This window comes from Rhineura floridana, chromosome 10 (genome assembly GCF_030035675.1).
Source record: "Rhineura floridana isolate rRhiFlo1 chromosome 10, rRhiFlo1.hap2, whole genome shotgun sequence".
Lineage (NCBI taxonomy): Eukaryota > Metazoa > Chordata > Lepidosauria > Squamata > Rhineuridae > Rhineura > Rhineura floridana.
Genome location: NC_084489.1, coordinates 33,319,783 through 33,343,198, shown reverse-complemented (window position 1 = coordinate 33,343,198; position 23,416 = coordinate 33,319,783). Strand labels below are relative to the sequence as shown.

Below are 23,416 nucleotides of genomic sequence, written 5' to 3'. Positions count from 1 at the left end.
AATCGACTGGCTTTGTAAGCCCCACAGATTTATGAGGGGAGATCTCATCTCATCAAAGCAAAAAGTAGCGAACTTTAAATCCAAACTCCTTTTAGTGCTCCACTCTCCTGATATCAGGCCGGTCCCTTTAAATCCATGGTGCTTACCAGGAAAAAATACAGGGACCTGGGAATTGCTCTCTGTACTGAAGTCCCTCCAAATGCGGAGGAGCATCAAACTAAAATTACTCAGTTCTTTCCACTCCCTAATGGGGACCAGGAGTCGAGAGAGACGCCACCATATTTACCACCTCCCTCATCCACCATTTTGGATTGGACTTTGGATCTTAAATATAAACTTGTTGACTTAAAGGAAGACCCTGCCCTGACGGACTTAGCCATGGAGTTGGCAGCGGTAGGCTCCGCCGCCCCTCTGCGACAAGGACATGAACTCAATTTAAAGGACCATCTGGGCAATCGATCTAACGAATCACCAATTCGCAATGGGTCCCAGCAACTAATTACAGACCCCTCCGATCCTTCATCAGAACCCCTAAGTACTAAAGTACTTCTTGAGGGATGGCTTCTTTCGATATCAAAGGAAATTGACTGTGTTAAATCATTTCTCACTCAGTCCAACAGTCTCCTAACCACTCTGGTAGAACTTTTCCAAACTCTCATCGGGGACGAGGCCGCTAGCCACAAACAGAGTAATGCAGGCTCCCAAATAGTGCACAATTCACGCCTCATAATGTCGCCCATCAAATCACCATCCAGCTGTATGCCAACCAACAAGAGGGCGTGTAATCAACGTGGAAACATCATCAAGAAAAGTAAAAGCATTAAAAATTCCAAGCTGCCTCGTTACAAGAAGATGAGGTTCAATCGGCTATTTCAGCTACTAGATGGGCCACAGACACAGAGTTCAGTACCAAAAGCCAGTAAAAGAACCAGGCAAATGGAAGCTGAATATGCTCCCCTGTCATTCCAACAGCGTACTCGCACCCCTTCCTTACCTTTTTCTTCACTGCACCCAGCCCAAGAGCTGCCTCGAGTGGTGACAGCACAATCCACGGGATCACTAACTCCTGGCAAGAAATTGTTTTCACGGGGCTACAGTATAGCCATAAAGGGGCAGGAAAGCAGCAGCTCTGCCCATTGGAATCTAGTCTTGAACCGGCACAAGCTGGTTATGACGAATTATCCCAAACCTGCAGGACCTCTGTCACAATTAAAGCGCAAACTCCACCTTTTAGACGTTGTGAATTCAGTCCTTCCGAACCAGTTAGGTGTGCTGGACCTCGACAGTGTCAAATACCTGTTTTATGATTACAGGAACGCGTGGGCAGTAGTCACTTTCGGGGATCCGAGACTCGCTAGCCTGGTTTACCATCACAGAGATCTTTTCACAATGAGTGGGATCATGGTCAACAGACTATTTGAGAACAGGGCACACCCTCAGCCCCTGTGGCTTTTACATCCCTAGGAAAGGGACCAGGGTCCTGCGCCCCCAAGACTTTCCACTCCTGGGCCATGGTCCTCCCCACAACTTCGAGCAGGCTCCTCAACATCTCTAACATCTCCAAAGGCAGGGCACTCAATGCCTGTGACGATCCTGCCCTTTGACAACGATGAAAAGCAACTGGTGGAATCCTTGTTAGCGTTACCCGCTAAAGATCAAACTGAAATTGTCAAGAGACTGGATTTCTTAAAAAGGCATCTGGAAAATCTGCAGCTTGGGCAATTCAACCAGACGCCGCCAGGACAATTGCATGTGGGCTTATCGCCAGCGGCTGACACCTACTGAGCTGATGAGATGAGCTCGAGTCACTAGGGAGTGCTTTCTTCCATTTATCCCTCTGTTGCGGAACCTAACCCAGATAGTCAACAAAGCTGGCCGAGAGTTGACAACTCCCTCCCAGACGCTCCTGAATCTATCGTGAAATTCAAACCATCGGCCTGCCCCTCGTGGACCAGTATGCGCTATCTAGAGAGTGAGGAACTGGGCTCCCCGGGGAAGGAACAGGCCCTACTAGGTACATCTCACACTCATCAAAGGACTACCCATTTAAGGACTATTATTTCCAATGTCAGTAGGCTTAGCCCATCTTTGGAGATTATTTCCCCCCTAGAGGACTCCTTGAAGTGACCAGGAAAACTCCCCCCCCCAAAGAACTCCACTAAACCCCATCAGTGGAAACCGAGTATCCATTCCCTTCTTGGGGCTGACCCAAGACATTGCCAGAAGAATGTTCCTTCTCCCTCTGGCGTCACCTACTTTTGTACACCCACCCCAGCGGACACTCCCACAGGGCAGCAGAGCCACCTGACCAACTTCAATTGCCCCTCGCCCTGGGCTGGTTGCCCTCCAAGGTACCATGCGATACGCCCTCAGTATCGCCTTCGCCCTCTCCACGGGAGGCCTCCCCGGAAACTCAGCCCAGCCGGACAAATTTCATAAATCTTTTATCATGGAACATTGCAGGATAATGCGCTGGAGTCTCCCTCGGCAGGAGAGTTTGCCCTCTCTTCCTACCTATGCAGCAAACTACTGTCCCACGATTCTTGCTTCAAAGAAGAGAAATCCTTCTGGAAGGATGGATGTCACTGTGGGTACCCCGCAGAGTCACAGTGAAGGAAGGTGCCAACCTGCGTGGTTTGTTTTCAAGGGCTCTTGTGCACATCTAACTCCCTGCAGGTCAAGCCTTTATAGCCTGTGCTGGTCCCTCACTTGCTTGTACTTGCAGAGATGGCCTGTAGCGGTAACACGGTGCACAATCCTCCAGAGTTTGTTTGCCCCCTGAGAAATGGTTGGCTGTTATGCATCCACCTGGTGTCAGCACAGCAGCACTTTATTTTTCCACAACTTCCACTCCTGCTGGCATGTTATGACCTTCAGAACATGAGGTCGGAGTACTTTTCAAAGATGCTGAGGTTTTAGAAGTAATTCCAAAAGTTAATCCTGTGTAGAAATGCCTGAACGTTCTCTCTCTCTCTCTTTGTATATGTGTGTGAAAATCCCTGATTTATTTATGAGACTGTATTACTTAATTATTTTCTGTGTTCTCTGATACCCAGAGGTCTTGTAATTATAATTGCTGGTCTTGGACCGTATTAAAGATTTTACTTACTTACTGGACCACAGGGAAGAATCCAGGTATCAGAAATGGGTCTGCAAATCTGAGGAGCTTTCCCCTGGAACTGTTCCCAAGGTCCCGGGGAGATGAGGAAGAGCCCAGAGCCAGGGTAGAGGTCCCAACAGGGACATTGGGTTCCTTGTTATTGCACTTCCTCAAGCAGGGTGTCAACTGGACGTGGGGGGACCTGTCTCAGGGACTGTTGAATCCCAAGGTTTCCACCTGTTGTAGTGGCAACAGAAGCATCCCATTCTTCCTCTTCATATGTTTGGGTCTGATCAGCAGTGGGTCCTGACAGATGTGGATTTGGATGTGAAGACCATTTTCTGCTGTAACATCATGGTAAACATAATGTGTGCTTGGCTCTTGGATGGAGCATTAAGGAGACATCAATGTCCCCCAAACTTACTAAGGCATAAATTTAGGACCATTTCAGTGACCAGAACAAGGTATAAAGAATTCAGCAACCCCTACCCTTGCTATCCAGCGCAATCACCATCATTCTGATGCAGTTAATGGAACAAATACATATAAAGCAGCCCAGATAAACAAATAAAAATCACTAATAGGCAAAAAAAACCTTGCTGTTTATGAATGTACCTATAGCCAACAGATATTTCTATGAAACTTTAAAAAGCAGGGAAATTGGGCAGCTATAGTGAATGCACCAGGGGAGCAGGAGACCTGACCTCCGCTCTGAGATATTGGACTGCCCTACAAATTTGTCAAAATACTAACACAATTTGGGTTGGTCTTTCACAGTCCAATCCACTTCCTGTTTAGCTTGGAAGAATTTGGTAACATGTGCCTCTGAACATATGGTGAGCGGTGGCAACACCTGCCATCTCGAAAGATGGAGAATTACATTTTTGTATGTTTGTTGGTGTTCTTCTTAGTTTGCTTCTTTTCTGTGTTACTACTGTTTCTACAGAGAATCTAACCTAGAAAAATATATATTTCTCTCATTGTTCATCCTAGAAATCTGTGTCAAATTTATTTTTATTAATTTCAAAGCCTTTTTATTGGTCGATGTCATATGATGGTGAGGATAGTCTTTTTTTTTTGCAAATGGGAGGTTATGCTCTATTTCTATTTTGGATGCATTCAGTTGAATCTGAAACTGCAGTTCGATGTAAAATCAGATGGATTACAATATGTTGCTACTTAAGTAATAACCCTAGCTGCTGGACAAAAACTAATTGGCTTGCACAAGATGTATGTTTTTAGCCTGCTATGCTTAAACCACTTAAGGAAAGGTGAGCACGGTCAATTAAAAACATAGAGCACACCTAGAATTTTGCTAAAATATATTTCACCTCCCACTGTTTTATCTTGTGCAAACTGACACTCTTCGTTTCTTTTAAACTGCAGAAGATGAAGGTCAGAGTATGGAGCAAGGTCAGTAATAGGATTACAGGTATTCTGTGAACTTGACTAATTTTTAATTAATTTCAACAAATTATGAGAACTCTGACAGAAAAAAGTCCAACAGGGGTCTGTTTTTTAAGAACATAAGAACATAAGAAGAGCCTGCTGGGTCAGGCCAGTGGCTCATCTAGTCCAGCATCCTGTTCTCACAGTGGCCAACCAGGTGCCTGGGGGAAGCCTGCAAGCAGGACCCGAGTGCAAGAACACTCTCCCCTCCTGAGGCTTCCAGCAACTGGTTTTCAGAAGCATGCTGCCTCTGACTAGGGTGGCAGAGCACAGCCATCACAGCTAGTAGCCATTGATAGCCCTGTCCTCCATGAATTTGTCTAATCTTCTTTTAAAGCCATCCAAGCTGGTGGCCATTACTGCATCTTGTGGGAGCAAATTCCATAGTTTAACTATGCGCTGAGTAAAGAAGTACTTCCTTTTGTCTGTCCTGAACCTTCCAATCTTTTCTCTCTCTCTTTTCACACTTTGAACTCTCAATTCTCTCTGACTGTTTTGTGTGAAAAGTTAGAGGTTGTTAAGCATTTCTGAGTTCAGGACTATAAGTTTTGCAAGGTTTTAGTTTGAAATGAGCTTATGGGAAGGATCAGAATGGCATGGGTGGGTATTTTCACTTTAATATTGCGAAATGTGAAAAATCCATGCTGACTAAAGTATACAGCCACTCTTGTGGCTGTATTATAATGGTTTAAATGCATTATCATTTATTTATTTATTAAAAAATACTGTTTAGCTCCAGAGCCCCCAGATCAGAACTGAAGTTGCTCCATTAACTACCAAGGGCAAGAATTGTTCAGTCGAGCATTTCTGTAGAAGACATAAAGAATGAGGCTTGTTTTCAGCTGTGTGTTTGTTTGTTTCTTGCTGGTTGTGTTTGGAAGTGGAGCCTTTCCCTCTCAGTATGCTTTCTCTCTGTATACTGCTCCCAGCTGTCTTGCCAGGATGTCCATCCAGCTTTTCTTCTACAGTACATGGCAGCTGGGAGCTACTTTTCATCCACTCTCCAGCTGAGTTGTGCTCTGCCTTAACCCAGCCTTCTGCTAGCCTTGAATTGTTTTCATGGTCAACAAACCAGCAAGTGGTCAGGTTCCCAAATTGCCATAGTTTAAAAAGAGACATGTAGGCTTAAAATATGTTTATTACAGCTGTAATAGCTTTTATGGACTGCTTAAATCAATAGTATGTACACTGCAAAAGAACAAAAAAAATGTTCTCAGAAAGGGTTTCTTTGCCTCCCCTCTTCTAAGTAAAGCAGTAAATTCTCTACAAACACCAGTGGTAAAATTCAGAGAAATAAGGTGTCTGGGCAGTCAGCCAATGTACTCTGGCTGATATAAACAAATAAGGAGAAATTCCTTATATGGTAGGGCTAACACCACAACACTCAACTAGTTGTTGACAAAGGGTTGGCTAGTCACCCTTGCCATCTCAAGCAAATGTCACAGAGAGACAGCATGGCTAGGCAGCACAGCTGAGAAAGCCATAGGAAAATGCCCTCTCTTATAAGGAAGTGTATAAAAAGCCAAATCATTTACTACTCAGTACCCATCTCTGGCTGGAGTGGGTCAAAGACTGCAGGAGTCGTCTGATGGTTGAGGTGTATTTCCATGTACTCTGTACCATTAGCTCGGTAACAAGATTTTGAGTTTAACTCGGTCTTTTCATCTATTGAAACCTAACTAAGTTGCACCTTCAAGATCTTATATTTTGATGTTAAATGACTGAATGACTTGTATTCTCATTTTCTATTTCTGCTATGATAGCTAATGCTACTTAGAATGCATTTTAATAATTGTAGTGTACAGGATATGAATAAATAGCATATGTTAGAAGACTATTCTGCTGTCTGACTCCCAATTAGAAAATTTCTAGTATCTCCCAAGACCCAAGAAATCTTGGGTGGGGTCTCTAACTATATCTGCCAACTGTTTGATGACTGTTGTCAGAAACCAGTGAGCTTAGGTGAACTAACATCCAACATATAAGGACTCTGAGTAGACATGGATAAAGGGAGAAAGCAAGAACCCTTGACCCTCTGCCTTCATAAGAAAGACATCTGGCCTTGCTGGTATCAGACAGCTCCACAAGGACTGACAGTTCATTGGTATGTGTCAAAAACTTCTCAGCAGTTGAGATTCTAATGGCTGTGGCTCAGTGGTAATGCACATGCTTTGCATGCAAAAGATCCCTGGTGTTTCCATGTAGGCCTGGACATTCTCCTGTCTGAAACCCTGGAAAGCTACTACCTGTCAGTGTTAACAATGCTGAGTTAGATGGTCTCACTTGGTGTAAGGCAACTTTCTAACCAAAGATTTGCACAAGTCTGAAGTCTTATTTGAAGGTCCCAGTTGGGAGAGTCCTCATCGGAGGACAGCCAGAAGGCTCCATCCAGCCCTGGGTCAGGTTCTGTCGGGGGGGTGAGGAGCCAGGGTCCTGCAATGAGGCTGCAGAAGGTTCATTTGCACCCAGGGTGAGTTCAGCCTCTGACATCAAGGATGAATGGTTCCCAAGCCCAAGAGAGAGGTGTCATCTCAAATACATGTTGGAGACCTGGCCCATCCTGAGAAATGCCCCACTACAAGCAAGTTCAGATTGGGAGTAAACATCCAGCTGAAGGTGATTCATAGTAGTCAGTTGAGGCTGGGAGTGTAGTTCCAGCAGCTCCATTCAAAAGCCCCAGTGCTAGGCTAGAAGAGCTGCTGGAACAACGTCTACTTACCAGCTTTATACTTGGTCTGTTAGCTGATATTCCTCTGACTTTAAGCCTGACCCTGGCCTACTCTTGCCCACAGATTATTTTGACCCTGACCTTCAACTGCTTTGACCTTGCTTCTTGCCTGACCCTTTGCTGTGGACTCTTCTTGTTTGGACCCTGACTTTGGACTGGCCCTTGATACTGTTTTGGTTGCTGCCCATATTGATGTTGTTGCTGGAAGTCTCTTGCTTCCTCAGGAGCCTAGTGATAGCAAGACAGTGCCATATGTGGATATGAGCTTGGATCAGCCATTGTCACTCAATCGCACGGTAGCTTTGTGAGAAGTTGCAAAACTTGCAATTGAGTGGGAGAAGTCAAATGAGCCTCAAGATGTGGGGTGGGAAGCAACAGAGAGAAATCACAAGGCTGGCTCAACCCAAGCGGACTAAAAAACACAGCTGCCACAGACACAAACAATTATGTGAAATAAGCCCTAAAATTAGAGGAACTGAAAAGTGAGCCTAAAAAATAATTGGAACAGGTAGACAATGAATTTTAGATATGAAGATTAGCTGAGTTCCAGTCAGAGCTTGGAAAAGTTACTTTTTTGAACTACAACTCCTATCAGCCCAATCCGGTGGCCATGCTGGCTGGGGCTGATGGGAATTGTAGTTTTAAAAAGTAACTTTTCCAAGCTCTGGTTCCAGTAACTGCTAATCAGGTATACTAGGCCACAAGAAGTTTACTTCTCGGCAGCGCTTTTTTTTTGGTAATGGAACTCACTGGTATGAAGTACTACCACCTCTTTTTTGCCTGCCAATTGCAACCATTGGAATTCCCTCCCCTACGATCTTCAACATGCCTCCTCCCTGATGAGTTTTCGACGAGCGTTAAAGACCTGGCTCTTCAGGCAGGCCTACAGGAACTTTGAGCTAGATTAGTTTGTAATGTTTTAACTGATGTTTTGATCTTAGTTTTAATTGATGAATATGGTTGTATTTATTGTATTGTGTAGTGTATTTATTGTATTGTATATTGTACTTTGTTGCTGCTGTAAGTCGCCTAGAGTGTCCAAAAATTGGACAGATAGGCGACTAACAAATTAAAGTTTATTTATTATTATTATTATTGGGTGCTGGCACCCACAACACTTTTACTAAGGTATGCATGCCAGCACCGAATTGTTTATCATAAAATCTCCTGGTATGATTTCCTCCTAAATATATGGTTCCTGGTTGTCCAGAGCCTGACTTGCAACCAATTGGAGAGGGAGCATAAGGGTGAGACACTTCTTGGCACTGACCAAGCAGCAGAATGTCAGAGTCACCATCCAGTCATGTTGCAGCCCAGACCCTGCTCCTTGAGCCCATCAGCTGCACCTTCTGGTCTCCATGGGGCTTAGGATCAGACCAGAGGGAGAACTTCTTTCTTTCCTCTGGTGTGTTCCTCTGCACTATAATGATACACTAGGCCAAAAATGGTTTACTTCCTAGCATGATTTTCTGCAAAATTGTGCTTCATCTCAAATGGTACAGAATCAAACCAGCGCTACCAGTTTTTCTTCATTTTGCATGTCAAATTCCTTACATTTATGATACCTGCTTCATACTTCAGACAATCTGACTTTTCATAGCATCTCTACAGCATGAAGAACAGATGGTGTAGTAGCATAACTGTGCTTGCACGTCACCTATACTTCATCTCAAAAACTGTCTAACAATCATATATTTCCCCAAATGCATAACACTGTGCAGAAGTCAGAAAATGAGAGATGAGTTAATACCTTGAGAATGAACTGCTGGCAAATCTCAGTATCTATCCATAAAATCAGAGCCAGAAACATCAATATCCAGCATCACCGGAATGCATGCATTCTGAGCCATGAATAAAAATGCAAATTACACAGATCTGAGTGGGTAGATAGATAATCTATCCACATCTGCATAACTATTAGATATTTGGGGAAAAGGTATGTTTTGCAGTGGGGTGAAAGGGGGTAAATAGGAGGCAATAGATGCTCCTATGTTGGAGAATTTTGTATTTCTCCATTGGGATCTTTTGCTGGGGGTCCTTGGATAAAAATTTTGAAGACACAGGCTTGCAGCAAAAAGGTAGGCCTTTATTGGATGACAAGTATACACTTGGTCAATCTCCCTCCTAGTGAGTGGAGAACTGCCACTTGACACTGTTTGCCTGGGTTTTTTTATACATTTCAGGACAAAGACTTTTGCATCTACCAATCAGGATTTAACACATCAGAATGACATAGACATGACAGTATTACACAGGCATTTTGCATAGGCATTGCATAGGTACTGTACTTCTCTGCATCGTTCTAGTGAATTTGGTGTTCTAGTGAATTTGGCAATGTTCAGTACTTCACATGAAAGTACATTTTCACAGTGAGCTAAGCATCTTAGCTATTCTGCAATTCTTTCTGCGTCTTAGAGGTACCGAGATATTCAGCACAGTGTTATCAATTGTTTTGAGTACAAGTAGTTCGAAACGACCAGCATAGTCAGGGAGACAGCTCCAAAGAGAAAAAGATCTGGCTTCCTACTAAACTATTAAAATGTTATGAACCTTTATAGCTTTATAAAAGAATGTTTTTGCTTATTGATTATGTATATTGAGTTCCCCATTAGCCATACATGTATGTATATATAAAATTCACCATCATCTATATTGTGCACAGACACCTTATCACCATTCCACCAGAAAGTTCCACAACCTCTGGATCTTCAGTAGAACCTCCACATACATCCTCACTCCCAGGTATAAACTATGAGAACTAGAAACTTGCACTTTAAAAACCGACAACTGAATTCTTTCCAAAAGATAAGCTCCATATTAAAGCGTTTATTGCAGGATTCATATGTAGAGTGCATACCATTCTAAAAAACAACAAAAGGCTAATCAAATAAAGATTTTTTTCATTAGATTGACAGCAAGTGCTGAAAAGATGAAAATGACTTGGCAAAAGCCTTTCTGAGAAGTGACAGAGATTGCCTATAAAGTGGCTCAACTCTCTGTGAAGAGGGGACAACAAGGATCTCCTACCATAAGGGGACTTCGCTGGGATTTGGCATGGCTAGTGCACTATTCCTTATAAGTGGCATGGATTTCATGGAGGATTTGCTTTCCACTGAGGTAAAGCTACAGGGAGAGACTTAGGCCAAATAAAATCTATTGGAGGAGCTGCAACTTTAAAATTAGAGAATACAGGGGCAAGAACATCCTTGCCTGCAGTGGTCCTGCCTATATTCCCAGACTTGGCACTATGCAGGTGCCAGAATGCATCAGACCAGATGTTATTTTAGATTAAGAAGCATTGATCGATTGTGTTTTGAATTCTCACATTTAAAGCAACCCATGAAGCAGGGAGTTTCAGATGATGAGATCTGGAAGCTCAGGAAGATTTCTGACACATACTAATACTACTGCATGTAAGATCCTCAGTTTACCTGTTTTGCATGCCCCTTTAAATTCAGAAGTGCCTGCCATTCTATTCATGCTTTTGAGCCGGTACATTAAAAACAGCTGGCCAGATTCGTGGTGCAGTTAGGTCATTTTAGATCTTGGGTTTAATGGTCTTATCGGGGGAGTGAGCCTTTTAGATGGCCATTTGTATAACCTGGGCCATTTATATGGGAATAAGTAGTATTTTATTGTAAAAAAAGATAATATGTAAAAATAATAACATTTATGTAACCATGATCATACCTGGCTGCCCCAACTAGAAGGAGGAGGAGGAAGAGGAGGGGCGGAGGATACCCATGCTAGCCCATGGGCTGATATGAAGCCTGTTTGCCATTGCCCTCATCACCTGACCTTCTCTTGGTGGTCATTTGGGGGACCCCTGACTTTGGCTGTAAGGCTCAGCCTAGCTATAACACTGCCCAGTTTTCCTCTAATATCTAGCCTGCCTCCAGAGCAGTTAAAAGGTTATGGTATCAACCTTGGTGATATGCACAGGACTTTAGCTCTACTGGAACATTATTTCAATTTTGTGTATTTTATTTCAGGTTATTTTTATTAACACCCTGATATCTTGAGAATCAAGAGGGCTGGATTCCTCAGCATGCATGCATTGAATGAATGAATGAATGGGGTGGTTTTCCTTCCATACTCTTGAGTCCAGTAAGAGTTATTGCTGTAGTATTCATTTTCTTTCTGTTTTTCCTGGCTTTATGGTAACTGCAGTGTACAAGTACTGAACAACCTAAAAGGGATACGGTTAATTTTTATATTTACCTTTTGCTGCTTGACTGATACAAACATGTTGAGGCATCCAGTGAAGAAGAGAGAGAAAGAGAGGATGTGGAGTCCCAAATGTACATTCTTAAATTTCTAGATACTTATTTTAAAAACTCACACAGAGTTCTTATATTCTTATATTCCCTCTGAGCCTCAGACAATCTATTGATCAGAAAAGGCAAACAGTGCATTGCAATTCAGGATACCTACTTAGTATTCCCAATCTGTAGCATTTTAATTACAGCTCTGCTCAAATGCTTCTGAGGTTCCCAAAGCTGTTTTGTATTTACAAGTATTTCCACCATAAAACTTCTATCCATTTTATGCAGGTTCTCTTGAAAATAATTTCAGGCATTCAAATTATAATTGTTACCAGGAAAAAAAGATATGTGTGCCCCCAAAATATGCTTTTTTGGACCAGATTCTTTCCACCAAACATGGTGAACCATCCCATGTTAGCCTGTATATAAATGTAAATAAAATCTCACATCTCAAAAAGATCAAGAGGGAACATAAGAACTTTGTGTGAGTTTTTAAAAGCACTGAAATTGCTATACAAAATCTGCCCCTGAAGAAGGATTATTTTAAAATGCATTGAGCCTGAGGCTAGAGGGATGCAGCACAATCTATGGATGTTTACTCAGAACAAGGATGCCATCAGCAATCGCCTTCCTTGGGAAGCTGTCGGGGGCCCAGAACTACTGGACACCTAGGACTAGAAGGATGGATGAATCTGTCACTTTTGGTTTCTCACAATTTCTCATTTTTCCTATCTTAAGTTCAGTTCATTTCCACATGCGTTTGCAGTTATTTTTTCAAAGTGCTCATGACAATTCATCCGCATTTTAGTGTGCATTTCTCTAGCACATACCTTTTTGTGTATGCAATTTTGCCTAATATACACATTTTAAAGCAATTTTATCTCATATTGTGCATTTTGTATATTATTTTTGCTGATTTGTTTATGTTATATTAAAGCATTTCTGTGGGGCACACATATCTTTTTTTCCTGGATGTTGCTGAACTACAACTCCCATCAGCCCCAGCAAGCATAAGCAATGACAAGGGAAGATGGAAGTTATAGTTCAGCAGCATCTGAAGGGCCAAAAGTTCCTCACACCAGCAATAAACAATCATGAAAAAACCCAACATAAAACAAGTAAAATAGTGGCATAACAGCATATACAAACAAATAAAAACAAGAATTCAGGGAATGCAGACAATGAAGACAGGGTAAATAATACATGCATTTTTATGCACACTTTCCCCTAATGTACACATTTTTTGACTACAACTCCCATCAACCTTGACTCTTGGCCATGCTCGTTGGGGTTGATGGGTGTTGAAGTCCAACAACATCTAGAAGGCCAGAGACGCCCCCTTCCCTGGTTCCCTGATTGCTGTAAACCGCCCAGAGAGCTTCGGCTATGGGGCGGTATACAAGTGCAATAAATAAATAAAAAAAATGAACATGACTTGTGAATCAGGCCAGTAGGGAAGGCTGGCTATATAGGGATGGAAAGATCTGTCAGTTTTGGTTCTCACCATTTCTCATTTTTCAAGTCTTAAACCTAGTTCACCACATTTCTGCGGCAATTTGTGATTTTTTAATTAAAAAATCCTCACAAAAATTCTCCAGCACTTTAGTGCAAATTTCTCCTAACAAACACATTTTTGTAGGCAGTTTTGACTAATGTACACATTTTTGCAAGCCATTTCTCGCAGAGCTTGGAAGTAATTCGTTACAAGTAACGAATTACTTGTAATTCATTACTTTTTTGAGTAACGAGTGGGTAATTCCTTTACATTTTGATTGTAATAGGAGTAATTTTATTACCTTTGTGGAGTAATTGTAATGTTTCCACCATTACTTTTGAGCATTACGTGGGGAGGGGAAGCAGAAGAAGTCTTCTGCTCCTCTGATTTGTGGATAAAATCACGTGCCTCAAACTGGGCTTCTGTGCAATGTCACTCTTCCCTCATTCTCTGTGGGTGGGTAGGAGGTGACGAGGGAGGAGGTAGAGAGTGCAATGGGGTGGAGTGGAGAAAACAATTGTTTAAAAAAATGGATGGTGGTGGTGAAGAATGGAGTGGAGAGAAAAAGGAGCTGGAGGTCAAGAACATGGATAAAGGAGGAGAAGGAGGCAGCAGCAGAATGGAGATAAAGAACTGTGGAGGTAAAAGATGACAATGAGTGTGTGTGTGTGTGTGTGTGTGTGAGAGAGAGAGAGAGAGAGAGAGAGAGAGAGAGTACTGTGTTTGCACTTGGCACACAAAGTGGCCTCCACCACCCTCTTTGGCTACGGTGCTGCATTTGCAGTATTTTAACTTTTTTGCATCTCAGGGGAAAATGTTTGCTTGGGTAAATGACCTTTAGTTGGTGGCAGGGCAGGGTCCGGGAGGTGGTTAAGTGAGAGAGATTATGCTTGCTGGCTGAGTGGGGGAGGGGGTTGCACTTGCTTTGACGTGCAAAAATCTGAGTAGTGGTCTCTGCCTCCCTCCCTCCCTCCCTTACCAGCAGAGAGACCACCACTGTTATCTTATGGATAAAAATAATTATTCTACTACCTCTGTATGGGTGGGTTTATTTTTAATGATGTTTTAGGCTACTTATATGTGCAGCAGCCAAGGCCAGCACCTTGTAGGCATTTTTTTAAAAAGTAACTGAAACGTAATTGTAGTGATTGGTCTTGAGAAAAAGTAAAGTAATCAGTTACTTTCAGAGCAATTGTAATTCTAACGGTAATTACTACTTTTTTGGGCAATGTAATTGTAACTGTTACTACTTTTTAAAAGTAATCTTCCAAGTTCTGATTTCTCATCATACAATACATTTTGACTTTTCACTTTTATGCACACTTTCCCTAATATATGCATTTTTGTAAACATTGGTTGGTTGGCAAACCGCACTGCAAAATTTGAATAAGTGCAAATTTTGAAGGATGGCTGTGTTTTCATTGTCATACTGTTTTGGAAAGTGCGAATTTCATAGAGTAAGCTTGCTGGCTATATTACTGGATCAGAATATATTCAAAGCATTTATCTTGATAAATGAGTGAGCAGATAACTCACCTTTGCCCTCCCAGAAACCTCATTGCTATCATTTAGGCAATAGCCTAAAATGTTCCTATTTTCCCAGGCTTTTAAGAACTGTTGATGAAAACATTATTCACCTTACAGTAATTTGATATTACCATCTATTTAAATTAGCTTGTTGCTGCTTTAATTTGTTGTTTTAATTTGAATGTTTTATATTGTGATGAGACTGGTGTTGGACTAAATGGGTTTTTGTGTTGCTCTCCCAATCCAGTGACTCTGGACTTCTAAAAGAGGTCAAACCAGGTGGGCAAGCTTAGTCTAGCAGATCCCTTTTGTTGGGAGAATGCAGCATTGCATACTTAAAGGGATGGCCAAGTACAGGTGATGTGTTGCCAAAGAAACTAAATAGTGCAAAATCCTTCTGGCAGAGGGCATGTCTTTCTCCCTGATATTCTCCCAGCTGGAGGTGATGTCATCGCTGTTTCTCTGTGTGAAAGAGAACAAAAGATTGACAGTTTTGAACTGGGTTTGACAGAGACAGAGGCTTGGCTTGCCCAATGTGAAAACCCAGTGTTGTGGAGCCCTGTAGTGAAAGAGCAAGATTTGCTGGAATGTTAACATGGTGGACCATCCCATGTTAGCCTGTATATACATGTAAATAAAACCTCACATCTGAAGAACATCATCAATCTCCAGTGATCTTCCACCCATGGAAATTCAGTCCAAGATATGTACTAAGACCCCTGAAACCTATCACTGCTAGGAGATTGGGGTGCATGTAACTACTATTACTACTGCTGCTGCTGCTGCTGCTGCTGCTACTACTAGTAGTAGTAGTTTTTATTTCTTACTCCTCTTGTTAGTCACCCTTGTTAGTGAAAATAACATAAAATCTATGTTGAAGGTACAAGATATAAATTATGGAAAATAAATAATTAACAATCTAATATAAATATGTCAAATGCTACTATGGGATATGAGATTTAGCCACAGGGAAATAGACAGAAGCAAGGGAATAGACTGTGGATCTAAACTGTTGGATTATCTTGTTCAATCAAAATAATCAGACTGTTTGATTCTCATCCACCCCACCCCAAATCTTCCAACTTCCTCCATTGAGATTTCCTGGAACAGGTGCATTTTTAAAGAGATTTGAAAATAGAGGGGTCATTTGAAATGTGGAAAGAGAAGAAAGGAAGAGACAAGAAAATGAAAACAGCAGTTGCACTAGAAACGATTAAAAAGATAGGGAGAGAAGAGAGGATCAAGAGTACAGCATGATGTTTGAGAGAAATGTTGACAATGTTAAAACCTTCAGGGTCGGTTCATGCTTGAAGCAGAATGTGGGGAGAAACTACTGAAGGAATTCAAAAATGGAAGTGACACAGGGCAATGAGAGAGAATGATGGGTTTAAGACCAGCATTTTAATTAGACAGGACGCATATGCAGATCTGGGAGCACAATAGGTGGCAGCAATTGGAAGGCTGTCAGAAAAGAATGCAAGGATAGAAGTGATGTGGATGAAGAGGGAGAGAAGTTTAAAATAGCCCCATGTGATAAATTTCACAGGAGTCTAGTATGCGTAGAGGGCTTGGTGCATGCATGCAAGGAACTGAGGAGGATTCCAGATACAGTATACGAGACTCCAGATGTATTTAATTTATTACTGTCTATTGAGATTATAATAAATAAAAATAAGAAATGCTCTTGGGAGCATGTAGCACAGGGACTCAGACAAATGAAACCTGATATGGAGGGTTGAATTTCAATGTTGAAATGGGTTCCACATTTTGTCAACATGTTTAATGGCAGTCTTCAAGAAGCCCAAGCAGTTTGAGATTGATAGACAAATGGTCAAGGGATACCTAATCACTTTGAACGAGTTCAAATCTGCAGGGCCTGATGAACTGCATCCTAGAGTATTGAAGGAACTGGCTGAAGAACTCTCAGAATTGTTGTCTATTACGTTTGTGAAATTGTGGAGAATGGGTGAAGTGCTGGATGACTGGAGAAGGGGTAATGTTGTCCCTATCTTCAAAAAGGGCAAAAAGGAGGAACCAGAGAACTACAAACCAATCAGCCTGACATCAATCCCTGGCAAATTTCTGGAGCAGATTATAAAGTGGTCAGTCTGTAAGCACCTTGGAAACAATGCAGTGATTACTACAAGCCAACATGGATTTGTCCAGGATAAATCCTGCCAGACTTATCTTATCTCATTTTTTGATCAGGTAATTTCCCTGGTAAACTGTGGGACTGCTGTGAACATAATATATCTTGACTTCAGCAAAACCTTTGACAAAGTGCCCCATGATATTCTGATTAGCAAGCTAGCTAAATATGGGCTGGACAGAACAATTATCAGGTGGATCACAGTTGGCTACAGAATCATACTTATCATACTTATCAATGGTTCCTTCTCAGAATTGGGGGAGGTAATGACTGGGATACTGCATGTCTCAGTCCTGGGCCCAGTGCTCTTCAACATTTTTTTTAATGGCATAGATGAGGAATTGCAAGAAATGCTTATTAAATTTGCAGATGACACAAAATTGGAAGGGGTAGCTAATACCCTGAAGGACAGAAACAAAATTCAAAGTGATCCTGATAGGCTGGAGCACTGGGCTGAGAACAACAGAACCATATTTAACAGGGATAAGTGCAAAGTTCTACACCTAGGAAAAAGAAATGAAATGTACATTTGTAAGATGGGAGATACTTGGCTCAGCAATACGACGTCCGAAAAGGATCAAGGAATTGTTGCTTATCTCAAGTTGAATATGAGCCAACAGTGCGATGTGGATGCAAAAAAAAAGCAAATGCTATTTTAGGCTGCATTAACAGAAGTATGGTTTCCAAATTGTGTGAAGTGCTACTTCCCCTCTATTCAGCACTGGTTAGGTCTCATCTTGAGTACTGCATCCAGTTCTGGACACCACACTTTAAGAAGGATGCAGACAAAGTCAAACAGGTAAAAAAGATCTTGGAATTGTTGATGATCACAAGCTGAATATGAATATGAGTGCAATGTAGCTTCAAAAGTGGCAAATGCATTAACAGAAGTATACTTTCCAAATTGCATGAAATACTAGTTCCCCTCTGTTTGGCACTGGTTAGGCCTCATCTTGAGTACTGCAACACCACACTTTAAGAAGGATTAAGACAAACTGGGACAGGTTCAGAGAAGGGCAACAAAGGGGACTGGAAACAAAGCCCTTTGAGGAAAGACCGAAAGAACTGGGCATATCTAGCCTTAGAAGACTGAAGGAAGATATAATAGCACTCTTCAAGTACTTGAAAGGTTGTCAGACAGAGGGGGGCCAGAATCTCTTCTCGATCACCCCAGAGGTCAGGACATGAAATAGTGGGCTCAACTTACAGGAAGTCAGATTTAGGCTGAATATCAGGAAAAACTTCATAACTGTTAGAGCAGTACAACAATGGAACCAATGACCTAGGTGATGGGCTCTCTAATACTGGAGGCATTCAAGAGGCAGCTGGACAGCCACCTGTCGGGTATGCTTTAATTTGGATTCCTGCATTGAGCAGGGGGTTGGACTAGATGGCCTTATAGTCCCCTTCCAACTCTACTATTCTATGATTCTAAGCACCACCTGTTGTGATACATGAAATAGTACATAGGACAATGGACATGGGAATTTCAGGGGTTTCTCTTTGGGAGAAATAAAAAAAATATTATAATTGAGTTTTCTGGGTTTGAGTGGGTTGGGGTAGACAAAGGCAGACTCCAGAACCTAAGTAGTTATTACTAGTCCTTCACCAAGGCACATTTATAGAAAGAATTTCCTGCTTCAAGCTGGTACAAGGTTTTCAAAGATGCATTTTTCCCTACTGAGAAACAGAGAATATCCAATCAGCAGTGTTCTACATTCTTAATTCATTCTTAATTTAAGCCAGAGAAGCAAATCATCTTCAATACTGAGAAATGTGTATGTGTGCACACGCATGTGCACGTGTGTACACATGGCATAGCATTATGATGATTCCTTTCATTCAGAGTGTGTGTCCTATCATGCTCAGTGCTGTTGATAGGCAGGAATAGGATGAGAAAATGATGCCATTAGTTGTGTGTGGCCTTTATGTCATCTAACTGTCTGTAATCAGGATGTATTTTAAACACAGGTCTGTGCTGTTTGTAGGTGAGTGGTTGCGGGGGAGTTTATTCTTTACAGCAAGGCGCTTGTACTGAGTCAGACCGTTGGTTCATCTAATGCGGTATTGTTGACTCTGACTGGGAGAGACTCTATAGAGTTTCAAAGAGGCATCTTTCCCAGACCTATCTGAAGATACCAGGGATTGAAAATTCTCAGAGTGGTTTAAGAGTTGATCTCTCTTCTCAGGGAGCTCTGGGAATTGTAGCTCTGTGAGGGGAACAGGGGTCTCCTAACAACCCTCAGCACCCTTAACAAACGACACTTCCCAGGATTCTTTGGGGGAAGCCAAAGTGGTATAATTGTGCTTTAAATGTATAGAACAAATGGGGCCTAAGCTGAGGCCTTAAAACTCTGCTCTATGAGGCAACTCTCCATTTCTAGCCTCTGCCCCTCTGTCTAAATAACTAAGCATATAATCCAGACAATGAGCACTATTATTAATTAATTAATTAACTGGCTTGTTACATAGAGGTGTCTAAGCAACTTACAGCATACTTAAAAACATAAGCATAAATGAAATACATTATATTGACACATTCATACAAAAACTCATGCAATTCATAACAATATACAAAACAGACTCCCCTCTCCCTGCCCCCAGAACAGCCGCAGGAAGCTTTGGCAGTCCACTAACAGCAAAAACAGCAACTATTAATGTTGTTAATCCTTTTTGTACTCTTCATGTTTCTGAATTAGTTTTTCAAGCCACAAACCCATTATTTTTATCTTCAAATTACTTTTATATTTTATGAATCATGATCACAATTGCAAACATGATGTGTACATTGATGGCCCTCTGGAGCAAGCACAATCCATGATTGGTTCTCCTTGGTCATTGCTGAAGTCCCCAAAGTAAGTAAGGTCATCACAGCCAAAGCAATCTTGTTTATAGCATCCAATTGTCTCCACTGAAGATCCCCAAAATGAGCATTTTCCGTGGACATGCATGTAAGATACTGGTTCGCAGGCATATGTGTACAGGCACACTAGTAGATCTGGTAATAGTACCCTATATGTGAACAGGGCAGACATATAACAAGTTCCACTGTCAAGTTTAATTTTGACCTTAGAAGTGCTCATATATCAAACAGGGTGTCCAGTTGCAAGGGGTACAAGTTGTGGAATGGATTACTGAGTCTACCATGTATAAGTCCCTGTGAATATGGACATGCAACAAAAGTTTCGTACTGATCAACATTCTGTTTTATATCTCATTACATTTGTTGTATTACGTCTATCTCCCATTGTTTTATTGCTCTGTACTGTGGTGACCTGTGGCAGCCTTTCCCTACCTGGCTGTGGCTGACTATAGTCCAAAACATTTGGAGGGCTGGAGAAGAATGATGTGTGGTTTAAAGCATGACATTAAATTCATTGATTGATACTGACTAACAGTCACAAACAATGAATGGTAACTCTAACTAATAATGCCCTGGGGTGCGCAGGGAGTATTTCCAACCCCACATCATTTCTCCTAGTTGTGGGTCAGGGTAGGGATGGGTGAGAAATTCAATTCAGTTCGCATTTCAAGCCAAATCTATCAAATCTACATGTTCCAAAACAATATAAGAACCGACATAAGAGCCATTTTTCAAAATTCACACATTCAAATTTTGCAATGCAGTTACCCAATCAGTGTGTCCAAAATGCATATGTTAGGGGAAGATATGCCTAAAAATGAATATAGGAGTGAAAATCTTTAAAAGGCCTTATATGATGAAAAATTGCTTGCAAAAATGTGTACGTTAGTTAAAACTGCCTACAAAAATGTGTTTGTTAGGAGAATTTTGCACTAGAGTGCTTGAGAATTTTCATGAGGATTTTATTTTTTAAAAAAATTGCAAAGTGCCACAGAAATGTTAAGAACTGGATTTTTGGGAAAAGTATAAACTGAGAGAACTGAAATTGACAGATCTAGGTCAGGGTAAGGCAAATGTGTGAACAGATGAACCCCCTTGGAAAAGGATGTGTTAACATGGAAGCTTTATAGCTAGAAAATTTGTTGGCCTCCATAAACGTGTAACTGTCAAAGATACATATATTCATGTAAAGAAATGCTTGCCTGCCTACCTATCTGTTCAAACGAATTCCAGGGCATTGCTCTGGTGGCTTTTCACAAAGATCTTGATGCATAAGCCAGTATTGCGTGAATTAATCTACAGTGTCAGCCTGTCAGCATCATCTGTGTCACTACCATCCTATTCCTCAGCACAGTGCCACTGGCAACAGCTCTTGCTGCTGTGGAGATTCCTTTCCAGAATTTACCATGTCTTCCTGCAGCACAACGGAAGAGTAGAACTGAACCATTGGACCAATGCAAAACCCCTCACATAACTGATTATTGCTTTTAAGGAAACACAGTAACTTTGGGGCATTCCAACATTGGGATTTTTCTTTGGGAAAGCATTGTGAGCAGCACTGGATTTAGGAACAAGCCAAGTAAGTCATGGCTGAGGGCCTCACATTCTGAGGGCTTCTAAATATGTTGGAGATAACTAAGAAGATTTATTATTATTTGAAATGGCTTTGGCTTAAATAATCTTTCATATCAAATCCACCACCCAAATTCTGAACCCTGATCTCCCCATTCTAATGCATACCCAATCCCTTCATCTTCCCTTCCAGGACTGCTGGACTGCTTACATCAAGCATAAGTTGCCCAACCTCACCTCAGACCTCAAAAGGAGACAATGGGAGTTAGCCTACCAACACATTCTAAAGTCCAGTTCCGCACCAGACATCATCCCCGCTAATCCTCTCCTTGCCACTTTCCCACCCCCACCCCTCTATATGTTACCTCACAGGCCTTTCATTGCATCTTTGCCTATGTGTATCTGCAAATATTGTAGTTTACCATTTATTTTTTCATTACCATTTCTATATAATGTAATACGCTTTTTTCTCTTTATTTTTTATGGTATGGGGCCTCTGAATCTTGACATGGCTTGAGGCCTCAGCATGTCTTAATCCAGCCCCGATTCTGAGGGAGGAAAAGGTGAAGACATAGGGTTGTATCCAATAAGGTTCTACTCAGAGTCGACCCATAGAAATTAATGGACCTACATAAGTCATGTCCATTAATTTCAGTGGGTCTACTCTGAGTATGTCTTAATACTAGATACAACCCTTATAAAAAAATCAAATCTGTGTATGGTTTAAGACCTTTTTTTATTCATTTTCATAAAAGAGCGAACAATTTTGGTGCATTTCAGGTTCACCTGCCATTCAGTTATTTCCTGGGCAGCATCCAGATGACATATGACTGGCATACTTCCTACCCTGCTGCTTGTGTGGTTTAGTGAAAAAATAGAGATGCATTTGTATGCAGTCTCATACAAAAGAGATACAAGTTCAGTGAGATTTTGCATTACAGTTTCACCATTTGGACTGTATCTCAACCCATGCTGATTTTTTCCCAGCTGAAAACATCCATAGCCCAGTGGTGGGCCAGGCGACTTTGCATGCCAAGATCACCGATTTATTCATTTAGTTTAAGCATTTTACTCTAGTCTTCAGCCAAAATGACACAGAGCAGCTTCAGTAAGATTAGTAACAAATAATACAGCCCCTGCCCCACAGGCTTTGACTCCAAATGCCATGGCATAAAAGGAAAGATGGGATGAGGAGGAAAAGAGAACAAGCAAACTCAGGCACTGGTTCTTGAAAATTACAAAGTTCATATAAATAACCATCTTGAGTAGAAACAGTTCAGGGAGAAGAGGGAGGAGCCAAATGGAACTGGTCTCTCAACAGAGGTGATGGAGTGGGTCCTGCTTCTCATCACCCTCTGCTCAGTCTCTGGCACATCCAGCCCCCAAAGGAACACAGATAACAGGAGTGGCCAGACCATGAAGAGCAGCTGCTAGTCAGAGCAGACAGTACAGTACTCAGTGGACCAATGGACTTACTCATCTTCTTTGACCTGTTGTACTAAGAACTCTGCTTTGTGTCTGTAATATATAGAACACTATGCTACAATATCTGTCTTAAAATAATATGTATTATTTCTATTCAGAAACTGGAGAGGGGGACGATGCCTTCATATGAAATAAAACATCTTTTTGAAAACCTGTTCCATTCAGAAGACCCAATTTTTCTGCAATTAGTAAATTTCCAGATTTTGTACACCTGTCAACTCCTGCTGACAAATATCTTCATTCTGAACAGTAGCCAGGAAGCGGTTCAGCTGCTGCTCTGTCTTCTTCTCTCAGAACTTTCTCCAAGGATCCTCAAATATGCCCTCAGTGAATTGGTTGGCATAAATTGCCGCCCTGGGCTCCTACTAGGAGGAAGGGTGGGATATAAATCAAATAATTAATTAATCAAATAAATAAATAACTAGGCATCATACATTGATGATGTCACCAGCCAACTTAATATTTGCTTCAGCCAGTCTCCCAAACATCCTGTTAATCTAGTCCAATAGTTTTCCGATGTTCTGCTTAAGAGGACCTTTTTGCTGCATCAACTTGTGTCCCCTGAGAAAATGTAGTTTCTTTGCCCCAGAATATTTGTGCACTGCAAAGGGTTCTGACTCCAGAACTGGTTCACATGGGACAATAGCCAGGCCTATTGGACCTTGTCATTGCCTTTTGTGTAAATGGAATATATGCTGTCCTAAAACACACCTCCACCCCAAATTGTTCTGCAGCTGCATTTGGGGGTGAGGGCAGGAGGGGGAAACAGACTGTTTTTCAGAT

General features: G+C 41.6%; 1 long non-coding RNA gene across 1 annotated transcript in view; it reads left to right on the top strand.

Moving 5' to 3' along the window:
- LOC133365231 (uncharacterized) overlaps window positions 1–22,779 on the top strand; it is a 50,660-nt gene extending 27,881 nt beyond the window's left edge. The window contains exon 3 of the long non-coding RNA XR_009758136.1: window positions 21,342–22,779. This is a non-coding gene — a long non-coding RNA (uncharacterized LOC133365231). The remainder of the gene's footprint in view (window positions 1–21,341) is intronic.
- The last annotated feature ends 637 nt before the right edge of the window (window positions 22,780–23,416 follow it).